The 14,300-nt window shown below is 40.3% G+C and overlaps 1 protein-coding gene across 2 annotated transcripts in view; it reads right to left on the bottom strand.

Annotated features, from left to right (window-relative positions):
• Positions 1 to 13,335, bottom strand: part of sema3d (sema domain, immunoglobulin domain (Ig), short basic domain, secreted, (semaphorin) 3D) — an 85,182-nt gene extending 71,847 nt beyond the window's left edge. For both annotated transcript variants that reach the window (XM_088079856.1, XM_088079857.1), the window contains exons 1-2: positions 13,179 to 13,335; positions 12,331 to 12,463 (exon numbers count right to left, since the gene is read on the bottom strand). The gene's annotated coding sequence lies outside the window, so the exon portion shown is untranslated. The remainder of the gene's footprint in view (positions 1 to 12,330; positions 12,464 to 13,178) is intronic.
• Positions 13,336 to 14,300: the final 965 nt, after the last annotated feature.

The raw sequence follows: 14,300 nt of genomic DNA, 5'->3' as shown, positions 1-14,300 counted from the left end.
TTTCCTGTATGAGTGGTTTTCTATTACATTTGAACAGGACGCAAATTAGGGTGAGGAGACTGTTGCTGATGAGAAGTGTGTGTCTGGATGCCAGGTGCGCTGGAGAGCTCGTTTTGCATATCAGAGAAGTGCTATTATGAGTAGAGCCATGCATACTCTGCATTAGTGGATGTAATGACCGAATGAGGGGCGACTAAATGAGGGGTTACCAAACACACACACACACACACACACACACACACACACACACACACACACACATACACACACAGGTACTCACAGAGATAGACATTGGCTCGCACACATTCACAACTAGCAACAATCTCAAACACACTCAGTCTACTGTATGTGCTGAGTGCAGGGTCATCATCCGTAATGGAGCAGACTACGGGAGTGAAAGCGACAGCGACGCACCCGCATCTCCATAAAACCTGTTCTCTCCTCGCAGCCTCCATACATATTCAGACAGGCCGACTGAAGCCGTGCCACGTCGTTAGCAAATGAAAAGTAGTTTAGCATGAGAATGAGCCCAGGGGTCACAGGAAGAGAGATACACCGACACAGAACAAATTCCAGCCGGCCTGTAATTGGCCCAAGAGGAGGAAGGAGGGCGAGGCAACCGGGGAACATTTATTTTATAAGCATCAGCGCTACAGTCCAGCCTGGATCTGTATCTCTATTTTTGTGAGGAACATCTGTTTGCATAATAGAAGTATTGTTATTAGACGGAGCCATCTGATATTGAAATCACAGTGGCATTGGTGAGCAAGGTTCCATATTCAGGTAGGGTGATACATTTGCATCAGCGAGGGTTATGAGCTCTGATTTGACACAATGCCACACGACGGCGGCACCTCGCGAATCAAAACATCAGATTTTTTTTTTTGTGAGGATTGCAAACTAGCTATACTTTGGAAACTTTAGAGGAAACAATCTGACAGTGGTAACTTTGAGAGCAGCTGGCAGCCTGCTGTTGGCAGAGATTCATTAAGGCCGGTTTGACATCTTCTGCTTTGCACTGAGTCCTCCACAACATGCGCATCCACAACATCTCCACATTACAATAAGACACTTGTTGACTGTGACCTGCCTCCTGTCAACAAACTTGTGGTGTAACCGAGCCTCCTGGGGTTTACAGGGTCTATGAATCACACTGGCTGAAAGGTGGAAAGATTCTTCAAGTTTGGTGAAGGTTAGGCAACTAAAACGCCTAAGATAAGGTCAGGAGAAGGTTCAGTGTCATTCTGAACTAGATGTACCACCACACAGTTGTATGCCACTGCGCACTAGTCAAGTTGCACTTGTTCAACTTAAGTTTTTCAAAGGCATCTGTGTGTTGTGAACATAACAGAGCACAACACAAATTTAAATTGTAATATCTTATAAAGACAGGCAATATTTTTGCATTCTTTAATTACAAAAGTGGTCAGAAACAGGTGTAGATTTGTTTGTTTTTATGCACAGATCAGAGGTACTGATGAATGCCAGAATACACGTAAATTTCCTTTTGCCAACACTTTACACACAAATTTGTTCTGCTCACATTGAATGAATGAGACCCACTGTCTGAGCGTTGTTACTACCTCCAATGCCGCTGTAAGGGTGAGACTGTTGCCTCATTCTGCGATTGTACCTTTTATATAGAACAGCGAGGTATCTTAACGCCATGTTTAAATTTTGCAGGTACAGGTTGGCTGCTGGCACTTTGGGGCCCTGGGCTTGTGCCCAGTAGGCCTGGTCTGCAAACAATCCATGACTGCAGCGGCTAGGGTTCGAGTCTGGCCAAAGGTCCTTTGTTGGAGGTCCTTTCCTTTTTCTCCTTCCTTTCATATTTCTCTCTCTCAATATCAATAAAAGCATGAAAAATGCCACAACAAAAAGAAAAAAAGGAAATGTGTCATTTCTGTTAAAGGAATCGTTTCAGGAAATACGCTTATTCGCTCTCTTGTCGACAGTTAGATATGAAGATCGATACCGCTCTCATGTGTGTCCATTAAATATAAATTGAATGGTTAGCTGAGGTTGGCAAAAAAAATGGAAACAGGGCAAAAAAAAAAAATCTGCCAACCAGCACCTTTAAAGCTCACTAATTAACACGTATCTTGTTTGTTTAATCCATACAGAAATCACCCTCAGGTCATCCCCTTTAATGCCACAACTGTTTTGTTGGTGCCTGGTTTTTTTCTGAACATTGAAGAGTAGACAAGGATGTGCACAAGCACTGCTCACTGGGACAGTTCTGTGAAATCTTTTGGGAAATGCCCCTGGAGACTCAGCCCTCCCATGTTTGAAAACTCACCCGAGCAAAATATTGATTTGCTGGCAAGATTAAGTTTAGCCCAGATGTTCAGTTTACTGTTGGCTGGATAGTGCAGGGCAGAGCAGGACCAGGAGCGATCAGTAATCAAGATCAACACCAGTCTGAACCAATTTACACCACCTAAGAGAACCTGGCATGCTTCACTGCTCAAACCCCCCACTCTCTCTCTCACACACTTTCTTTGTCTTTCTCTGTCCTCCTCTCTCGCTCACCCTTTTTTTTTTTTTTAATGTAATCTCTCTGGCCCAAGTTGTCCACGGAGCAGAAAGTCATTAAGTGCTGGAGAGGCGACAGCACAGTGATGGTTCAGCCTGAGAGAACACAGTCTACCTGAGCGGGCCTGACCACGGCTGCACACGGATTAGCTCATTACAGGTCGTACACTTACTCTCCTTGTGCAAAAGCGGAGAGGGAGTCCAAAGGGCAGCCAGACAATGTTCTCAATGGGACCTTTTTATTTGCAAATCAGTCTGATTCTTTTCTGTGCTTCTTTTCTTTTCTTTTACTCGTTGCTTGTACTTCTTTGTTGGGGCATCAATGGAGTGATTCATTTTATTACACAGAAGAGCGCCTCAAATTGTGTTACTCTATGTACCTATGTACCTACACTTACACACACACACACATACGAACACAAATTTTAACACTTATCACAATTCAAACCACGCAACCAGAGAACATACAAAATCAAGTCCCAAACCGCCTCAAACTCTGCCCTGTCAAGCTTTATTGATGATACAGAAAAATGCTTTTGCATACTGAAGGCCAAACAACCATCGCAGCCGACGTCTGAAATTTCATGTGATGTGTTTGTGTGTGTATACCTCATTAGGCCCACAGCAGAGGATAGTAGCCTGGCCAATTACACCAAATTCTTCTTCTCTTTCCTCTCCTTCCATCCCCTCTCCCTCTCTCTCTCTCTCTCGCTCTCTCTTTGCCTCCATCCTTCCCCAACCACCCCAAACAAACACGGCCATTTGCATATTGCTTAATGGATTGCAAATCATCCGACCCCCCAAAATGAGCTTAATTGAGGTAATGCATCATATTGTCGGCTGATTTAAGAAGGATAATCATTTTTGATGTCATTTTCAGACACTTTGCCTTTCCTTACCCATTTGTTTACACTGAGCAAAGGGTCTTTGAGGGACTGGAGTTAATGTTACAGTACAGTTTGAGCTACGTGCCACAAGAAATCTTATGTTTCAGTCCAGATTTTGCATATCTCCTATTTAGACTGTGTAATCATGTGCGTTGGTTTTAACATGTTATGACATCACTCTGCCACTTATGGACATAGATGTGGAAAGCCATGCATTATATACAACTAAGTAGCTCAAAGTCTGGGACCAGTGGCCCTCGAGGTCTTGAGCACAAGTTAAGGCAGGTATAGCTGTAAACCAGTTGGCAAAAACAAGTGGTGCTAATCTGCTCTAGAGGGGAGTGTTGATACTGGGAGACAGAGCAACTGGGAGAAGCACCATGTCACACTACAAACTCAGATGCTTGTGTGTGTGTGTGTGTGTGTGTGTGTGTGTTCGGTGGGGGTGTGCGATGAGATGGCCAATGGAGACCCTGAGAGAGCAGGTTCCCATGACCCCTATAGTCCAATAGGAGGTCTCTTCAACTTGTAGAGACACCACTCTGCCAATGAGCGCACACACATCATCACACAACCATTCACGCACATGTACATGCACATACACGCACACGCACACACACACACACACACACACACACACACACACACACACACACACACACACACACACACACACACACACGATGTGACCACACACAGACCAGTTTCAGTCAATCCAATCAGATCTCAGGCTAATTTGGCAAACAGCATCCTCTCTATCTCTGCTCCTTTTCATGCTGCTCCTGAAGATTTCATCTGTCCCAAGAGAATTCCCAGGCCTACTCATCTGCACTGCTAAAATTTAACACACACACGCACACACACACACACACAGTTCACACAAGCATTTATAAAGCACTGAACAACAAAAGGCAAACACCCACAGTTTGACTCAAATGCAAACAAGTGTCTGACATAATCATCCACCAAATCTTCGACGCTCAGCGAAATAAAGTTCAAAGAAACTTTTTAAGATACGTTACACGTCTGGACAGCAGAGTCTTTGACAGAGAAGCTGTCTAGTCTGAAATCTTCTGAGGTTATCATCTGAAATGATGTGAATATTTATGAGCTGAGAGGAATGAGACACAGTCATATCTAAAATATGAATTTCCTAATCAGAGCTAATAAATATTTGACTTGTGGAGTCTATCGTGCAGATTAATAGATATTCAGGGCTAAATTCTTAATGTGAAGCAGGCCATACAGTATAGTTCCCCATTAGGACCCAAGTCATCTCTGTCACTTACTTATGACGTCGCTGCCTGACCATATCATTTCAGACTTTTCCCATTTCAGTCAAAAAAAAAAAAAAATCCTGCACAGATCTTGTGTTTTACTCTATATCTATATGTAATGTAATGTCAAACAATATATATTGGGAAATTAGGCTTTTGATGATCTTGAAATGGCCTGTTAATATTATTGGGACATAATATTTATTTGTATTCTAGTCTGCAGTGATGCTTCCTTGTATGTGACCATCCCTCTCCTTTCTCTGTATATTCCTGTGAAGAATGATGCGACAGCCCCTCACCTTCATCTGACCATCTGTCACCTTGCTACTTCACCATGGTCAGAATTTTAAAAGTCCCATCGGCATCCTCTGGTCAGCAGAGGAATGGAGAGAAGAGATAACAGAAAACATGAGATAATCAAGATTTTATCCCTCTGTCATTTTAACTTGTGAATCCTTCACAGCGCTCGAATCAATATTTTGATATAATAGATCAAATGACTATGTGCAGTTTGAAAGATGTAACATTTCACCTGATTCTGCCGTTTCTCTAAAGGCCCAGACAAACCAAATCAACATAAAAGAACTTGTGGCTATGAAGGCTGACTGTTGCGTAACGTGTTTCTCTACCAAAAAGTTGTGCTGAACACACCACAAAGACTACAGCCAACAGCCAAATAGAACGTACGTTCTGCGCCTGCATGAGAGGAAATAACTCTCATTACCAGCAAGCAACAGGTAGTCTGTTTTCATCATTCAAAAAGGAAAAGTGGAACACCAGCAGGATGGATTCAAGACACTATATGTCAGTTAGCACATCAATAACACAACCTGATGTTGAGAAAAACAGTAGATAGTTACTGTTTGGTGGCGTACAATACACAAGCAATTATAGTTTCCGCTTGAGAGCACAACTGATTTCAAAAAAACAAGCAAACAAACAAAACCCCCAAATATTACTTTATATAACAACTTTGTTTCAGTTTCACCCCCTATTGACTTTAGCTCCTTCTAGTTTTCAGTCGGCCAGTCAGTGTCAGTGTCTTGTGCTAAATCCCCACGCTCAGTAACGCTCTCCAGCTTCTCCATGTTTGTTGTTTTTGGTGCCGTGCATTGTGTAGATGCCCCCTCGGCCAAGCAGAGAGACTAAAAGTGTTATCAGATGACATAAACGTAATGAACAATATAGCATAATATGAAACAAAGTATCATCAGACAACATTTTTTGTCATATCGTACAGCCCTATGCACAAGTATGGTAAAAGCAGAAATGCTCTTTCTTGGGTTACGGGAATGGTCAGTAGTACAACTTCCATGAACTGTATTGTTAAATCAAAACCAAATCTGCAACCTGCACAAAGAAAAAGACCATTCAGGACTGCAACTATGCAAAAGGACAGTGAGCAGTAGTAATGCATTTTAAATTCCTGTAAAAAAAAAAAAAATCATGCCGGTCTCTTGAATGTTCATATCTCTCAAATACTATCATTTTTTCATAAACACATTTGAGGCTGTTCTCTCAGCAAAACAAGTGCACTGCAGCTGCTTCATATTTTTATGCCGTATATTTTAACAGCCTTTTATGAGCAGAGAGGGAGGGAGAGTAGGAGAGGGGAAACTAAGAAAATGTAGTAAGGAGTATGAAGGAGGGAAAAGAAAGGTACCCAATCTCCTCAGGTCTAACAATAGAAACCCAGAGTCAGAGCCAGAGCCAGAGCGGAGTTGATTTGAATTCCCTCACTGGCTGCCTATAAACAGGACCACATGCTGAGAGCGATAAACCGGTGGATTTATTCATCCACCTCATCTTCACCAAAGTAGCCGTCCACATGTTAGCATCCACCCAAGTGAAGGAAACTACAAAAACCAGAGGAGAGAGAGGCTGATAGAGTAACTCAATTACTTTATAAAAACAGGCTTTTTATGGTGTGTGTGTGTGTGTGTGTGTGTGTGTGTGTGTGTGTGTGTGTGTGTCACCAGCAACACCAATCAGAGTACAAACTCAACTGGAGGTAACATAGACTAAAAATAGTGCACATACAGTACATGGTAATCACAGCAGGGGGCCACACACCTCATTTCAAAGTGTGTGCGTGCGTGCGTGCGTGCGTGCGTGCGTGCGTGCGTGCGTGCGTGCGTGCGTGCGTGCGTGCGTGCGTGTTTACTGCAGGTCATATTAGAACACTAGACAAGAATGAGACCAGTATGGATTGAAAACATGTTTTCCCTCTGCTGCCTGTTTAGTATTTAACACACTAACCTAACATTGGATATATAAAGATTATTAATGATCATATAAAACAAAGAAGAAAAGTTTAACGAAATTTAATTCAGCCATTCCCTCTTTGACCATGAGACACCACAGATGCAATCATTTTAATCAAACGTACAGTTTGACAATTTTGGAAATACTTTGCCTATTGCAGGGTTCGTACAGACAGCTTTGAGTAAAATTCATGGACTTTCAGGTAATTTTATTATGCACTCATTTTTATTTTCAAGGATATATTTATTTTCTCCACAACCACCTGTTGCAACAAAATTGTGCAAATTGCTGCTTATTTTTTTGCAGAATTTGTTCAGAACGGCGAGATGGCTCACATCGTCTAAGCAATATTCCCCCCAAAAAACCCTGTAACGGGGGAAAAAATGGTATTAAAGCAGCCTTTGTATAAACGGGCATTCACACGCCCTGGGGTCTGATTATGAGAGGCAAAGAAGGAAAAAACACGCAGAGTATTTATTCAGTTTCTTGAACAACATGTGGATAGGGGAAAGGTTATACAAAGGTTCGGGGAAACAAAGGATGCTTCCCATCTAATCAGTCTCCACCCTGATAACCAGCCACTTCACACCTTGACATAGATAGATAGATAGATAGATAGATAGATAGATAGATAGATATACTTTATTGATCTCACAACTGAGAAATTGGGGTGTAGCAGCGCCATACAGTAAGAACAAAGAGAATAAAGAGCAAACAATATTAATAGAATATAAAAGGAATACGCTTAAAAAACTAAAAACTAAGAGACTATACATATATACAAGTGTAAAGTGTGGAACAGTATCTGAATAAATAAAAATAAAGTCAGCAGTGTAGAGTGACATGGAGCTAAGACCAGAGTTTAAAGAGTTCTTACTCGCAGATCACATCTCTGTCCTACATGCTGTCAGACTTCCTTGTGTCCAAAGTGTCTGTGATGTATAAAAGTGGAAATGTACTAAATGCAAAGGGTATGTCTAGTAAGCAAAGTTCAAAAGGCTTGCCAATAAGACACATTTTCCATAACAGTTACATTACGTTGATGACAAAAAGAATTATTTTAAGCCAAACCATGACTTTTCTTCCAATGTTCTGTTGGGTTTTTTTAAAGAGTGTTATGCATCTTACGAGTAGAAACAGTACATTTCCTATTGAAAACGGACATTTATTTTGAAAAGACACAGGGCAATGTAACACAAATTTATAAGCGGTTCCTGAATGTCCAAAACTGACGCTCGATGCTTGCTTAGACCGCAAAAAATTGACAAGTTAGGAGTGAGATTGTGTTTATATTTCTAACTCTTTAAGCTTAAGTGGCTTTATAAACCCATGCAAGGGAGAGGAGAATATGTGATAAAATTAGATAAAGAAAGTGCTTGTGCAACACCTTTAGCTTTGACACAGTGGAGTGAAGTCACCCCTCAATCCTGGATCAAGGTTATGCTAAAAGAGCCCCACTGTGCATAAAAGTGCATGTCGCCGTAGGAAAGGTAAATCAGTTGAAGATAAGATCTCCCCCTCACCCAAACCTTTTTCATGAACTCCAACTATAAAGAGTGCATGACTCATGTTTCCGGAAGCACAAAATACTGTTGACATTCATATTCAGCTGGAAACAGTGATCTGTATTATTTTTATTCTTCTATCTGTTCATATTTTGACATTTCCTAATGTAGACAAAGAGCTATATGCAAAATATTCATGCTGATATGCAGATGAATTACTAAGTGCTGTTGTGCATTATCTGACCGGGTGTGTGAAAATAGTGACCTTTTTGTTCACTGGACCATCACACTGGAAAGTCTAACCACACTGTTAAAGGCTATTCTGTGGACGAAAAGGTATCCTACACACATGCATTTATCCATTCATGCGCACACAGAACTACTGACAGGGAGAGCAGCCTCTGTGAAAGAAAGATTATATACTGTTCTTATCATTCAGACACCACACTGTAACTGTGCAGAGCTCTATAAGCACAAGGTTTTTAGCTTGGCATACTGACAGCCTTGTTTATCTGGAACTGTAGAGTTAAAACACACAGAGAGTTGCTGCTACGTCTACCTTGACACAGCTCGAGTGTTCGGCAGAAATTCAGGCAGCGACAATCAGTAAAGTTAAACTCTAGGTATATTTTTGCTAAATGCAGAGCGTGAGACACTGTAAGAAGGTTACTTAAGTTCAACTCTATCTCTCTCTCTTGCTCTCCCTCCCTCTTTCTCTCTCATCTGGCAACAAAGCCATCCAACAGTATGCAACACTTGGCTTGGTGCTTCTGCACTTCAAACACACATCACCTATTCCCTGAACATGTGCACAGGCACAAACGCACAAATGCAAAAGGTACATACAGATGTGCAATAGACACACACGCGCACAAGCCCCCTGCAATACTCTGACTTCTGTCTAAAAGCTACACCTGTTTGGAAGTATGTCTTCCAGTGAGGCAGAGAACACACTGGTTATCTAATCTCTTCTCAAACTGTGTGGGTAGACAGCTCTAAGAAAAATGTTGTCATGTATTTGACAGGATGAAATAGTGAGTGGTGGTCAAACGGTCAGGTCACAGTCCCCTGGAAATATTTTTACAGCAGATCTTACGCTAGAGAGAGACACTGCAAACACACCGAACAGATACAAAAAATACACAAATGGATGTGCACACACACATTTCAGTGAAGCCTTGACATTTCTGCAGAGTATTCACAGGGAGGAGGGGGCTGAGAGCTATATATTGTGGACAGCAAAAAGATTTTTTTATTTTTTTTGAAAAGACGAAATCAAGGCCAAACACTAGCTTTGATTTATCACGTTATCCACAGAATAGAAAAGCACAGAAATGTTTGTAGGACGCTTGTATCATTTGATTTATTGAACTTTCCTGCTCATCAATAGAGGCGACACATGAAAGGTGTTTCAAGAGCAGTAGATTCTATAGTCACTGGCACCATCCAGTGAACTTCAAGTGACTATGAGAAAAAATGTAGTTCCCTGTAAATAAAATTGCAAGCTAATTTCCAAGTTTGCATTAATTTGTGGGACAAAAACCCCTCAATGGGTTTACTTGTGATGCAGCGAGGAGCAGGACTTACTTACTACAGCTATTATCCAAAAAAAATAAAATAAAATAAATAAAATTTACACCTGTAAAAAAGGAATTTGCTAGACTTTATTGTTTTTACCCTTTAACACCTGGCAAACTGGAAAAAAACTCCAAACCCCAAATAAATGAATAAATAAAAATAAAATTATGTATATATATTAAAAGATGACATGGACATAATAACATTGAGGAAAAAAAAGAAAACTATATTTAAAATTCTCTTAATTATTGTTTAAAATTATGGAAGTTAAGACAGAAAATAATAATTTGGGGCACATTTCCTTATATTCCAGAAAATTTCTTTTAATGTCTCATTAATTTCCTGCTGATATTTGGGCAATTAAATTGCTCGCTGCCCTCCAATGTTTTTGAAAGAAACCCAGCTAATTTACGTAGGTTTCAAAGGGTTAAGTGCAAACAAGCATCACTATCTATCTAGATTTTATGCCTTCTCCATTTGCAGTCTATAATTATCTCAGTAACAACAGCAGGGGCAGGTAGATGTCCATATATGTGTATATCATGAACGATGACATCCTACAGTACAAATATGACTCATGACTGTATTTTGTGAGAATCATGAAGGCAAATCCTTCGGTTCTGCAGATGAAACTGCAAACTATTCCTGTTACTTTACTTAGCAAAACTGAGCAACGTCAGGGCTCGGGCTTTTATCTTCCTTTGGAATATAACGCAGACACACATGTGGGTGCGCATGCACACTCACATGCACACACACACACACACACACACACACACACACACACACACACACACACACACACACACAACCACACATACACATATACAAATCCCCGAAGCACAGCAAGACATGCTATCTAGATTCCACTTTCTGAAGATCAAACTCCTCACGTCTCAAAGACGAGACAGTTCTGCTACCCTGCCCTGTACCCAGCGAGGAGGAGGAAGAAGGTGGGAGTGAAGAACGAGAGCTGGGGCAGAGGCAGGAAGAGGTGAAGGAGAGGTGGGGAAGAGAGGGAGGGAGAGACAAGGTGGTGCTTTTCTGTGAGCACACTAAATATATATATTTGAGGCCAAAGAATTCCAGTCAGCTTAAAAATTCAGCCTAAAACTACCTTCAGAGCGACACATAGCAAATGTATGTTAGAGTGTGTATTTTTGTGTTTACTGTATGTGCAATAAAAACACATGGAAGACGTCAGAGTAAAAGACGGAGCTTTATGTATTAATACACTTAGTCTCTGATTCCTGATATTTTAAGATTTATTGGCGCTTCATCCCTTACAAGCTGCATCTTTGCCTCTGGACTGACAAATATTGATGCTTCATGTGTATTATATCCAGCCTGCACTTGAGCATCAGTTCAGAAACACATGCACAAACACACACCCTTACATGAAGGGTGGCCTGACAGCACAATGAGAAACTCTGTGTGTAACACCATGATAGTGAACATTCTTCAGAGGGATTTACTACTGAATGTTACAAAAATAGATAACAGATCGCAGCTTCTTGCGACCTATTGATTAGCAATACATGCTCGGATACAAACAGAGGCACAAGCATGCACACACTTACAAAGACAGACATTTAAACACAACTGCAATGTAGCAAAAACAAATCGCTCTCTTCCACCTGCACAACACAATGAGTCAACCGACTCACACACATTGGTGCTTTGAGCTAAATGCTAACATTGTCATGCTAAAATGCTGATGTTTGCAGATCAATGCAGCTAAAAAAATGTATAAGGTTCACTATCTTTGTTTAGCATCCAAGTCATTAGGATTCATCATCATCATCAACAATTACTGTGTAAAATTGTAAACTAATCCATCCAAGAGTTGTCTAGACATTTTACTAAAGGTCAATAATATTGGTGCCATGTCATTGTTCTAATGGCCCTAAATTCTGAAGCCCCATTGGTCCATAAAATGTCCCATTCAACTGAAGACCCATTTCACTGATAGCCCGCTGTCCCAAAAACAAACAGCCATTGCTCAACAACCTCACAACTCACTACAACCACACTCCTTTTTGACATAGAGACAAGAGATTATAATAAATAAGAAGCAATAAAGCTGCAATATGTATCAACAAACAACACCATGTGCCGAAAACTGTCCAGCTACAGCAGCACACACAGTTTACCAACAAAAGTACACACACACAATGAAACAGGTGCTCGGTGGTGACCTGACTCCGAAATAATAACCTTTGAAATAGGGGCACGGCAACCCAACAGATACCCCAAATCCCCTTAAAAAGCACTTGTACTCACCTATTTGAATGGTTCAGACCGTTGCTGCAGTCATGTCATTTTGGAAGGTCGTAGTTTCCGAGCTGGGAAGTCATTCTTCAGACTTAAATGTGTTCATGGTCTTTGAGGTGGTAAAGTGGGAACAGCATGAAAGCTACAAAGAAGAAGAGTTGTATTTTAATGCTAAGAGAGTTTAAACAAGAGGCTGATGGCTGTTTTTCACATTTATTTATATTTTTATTTATTTTTCTTATTATTTATAAACTTTATATATTACATTTTTATATTTAATCTATGTCTTGCTCCATGGGCAGCAGCTAGCATTACAATATTACACTTTACATGTGATCCAAAATTGATATTTAACACTTGAATCAAAAAAGGTTCTTACCATTGACCAAATACTGACTTTTCCCCACCACCTTTATGCATTTATGAAGTCAAGTTGGCATGCTTTATTGTAGGTTTGCTTGCTTTCTTCAGCTAATAGATGCTATACTGAAATGTGCAACTACTTAAAGTAAATGTTAGCAACTAGGAACAAAATGACAAAATATAGGCCCTACATTTTATTTTATTTATTTTCTGTCAACTGTTGACAGCTATTTCTACTGCCCTCATCGGAAACTCATCCACATTTCCTAATTTTTCGACTCATAGTTACAACTTTGGATGGCCATACATGCGCTCATAACTCATAAATATATTAAATACCATGTTTCCGATGGGTGCGCATTAATTTACTGGTAGCCCACAACTTATTAACATGTACGCTTTGTCGTTAAATTATCATCTGACACAAGTCTTAGCCTAACGTTATGTACCTTGCTGCTATTGTTAGCTTAACTGCTACATGTTTGCTGACTCACCTCTGAGGGCAGCAGCAAGGAGGGTGTCCGCGAGCTGGAGACTGTCTGTAAAACATCCAAAATTAACCTTTTTAGGAAGCTCTGAAACCTCCGGTTGTTTTCTCTCCTTTCCTTGAAACCGCGTTTGTGTTTGAATGACTGCTTGCTCAGCTCGCCTAGGTGTGCTGGGTTGTGTCGTCTTGTCACGTGATCAAATAGAGACTTTCGATTGGACAACAACATACATACGTAACATTGTATCTGCATGTGTTATACATAGCAAAGAAAATAAGAAAATATTCAGTTCTTTGAATAGTTTTAGTAGTTTATTCATATTTGTTATAGTTTATTTAGAATAAGCCTATAATTTTAGTATAGTTTACTTGGCACTTCATTTTTCAACACCATAATAAAGATATATTATTTAAATTTGAGGATACATATACCACACACTTATCATGATCATCATAAAAGACAAAATTTTTTCTATTTTATGTATTACTTAGAAGTATACATTTTTAAATTGTGATGGTAACACATGACACAGATTCACTTTATTGTTGCATCTTATCATATTAATAAACAAAAAGACCCACCAATTTTGCACTTTTTGTGTTTTTAATATGATAAGATGCAACAATAAAGTGAATGTGAATCTGAATCATTGCTGGGGAACTTCTCCCTGGAAGGCAGAGTCCGCTTGCATCACAGGCCCCAGTGCAGCTGCATCGCCTGCACTGTCTATATTTACGCTCCTGACCCTTGGTGACATTTCACACTGAGCTTGGATGTTTTTACCGACCCTTAGTATGTTTTTCAGTGGCTTGTGTACAACCAAAAGTGGGTGTTTTAAACCATAACACGATCTTTTCCTAACCAAGTGTTTTTGTGCCTTAATCAAACCACATATTCGCCACAGCTTTGTATCTGCAACAAAAGAATGTGCAAATGTGACAAATTTGCTTCTTACAGAAACATACAATGAAAAGTTTTTCCCGCATAGTGCAGGGAGTGTGTGTTTTTGCAGAAATATGACTTTGGAGCATTGGCCATTTTGGGATAAAGGACTGAGAAATGGACCTATGGTCCAACGGGGATACTTTTCAGATTAACGTGGCTTCAGAAGTTTGGGTTGTCTGAATA

Source organism: Plectropomus leopardus, chromosome 7, assembly GCF_026936395.1.
Source record: "Plectropomus leopardus strain MGB_pleo_1.0 chromosome 7, ASM2693639v1, whole genome shotgun sequence".
NCBI lineage: Eukaryota > Metazoa > Chordata > Actinopteri > Perciformes > Serranidae > Plectropomus > Plectropomus leopardus.
The sequence above is the reverse complement of the archived record's forward strand: the minus strand, read 5'-3'. Positions and strand labels throughout refer to the sequence as shown.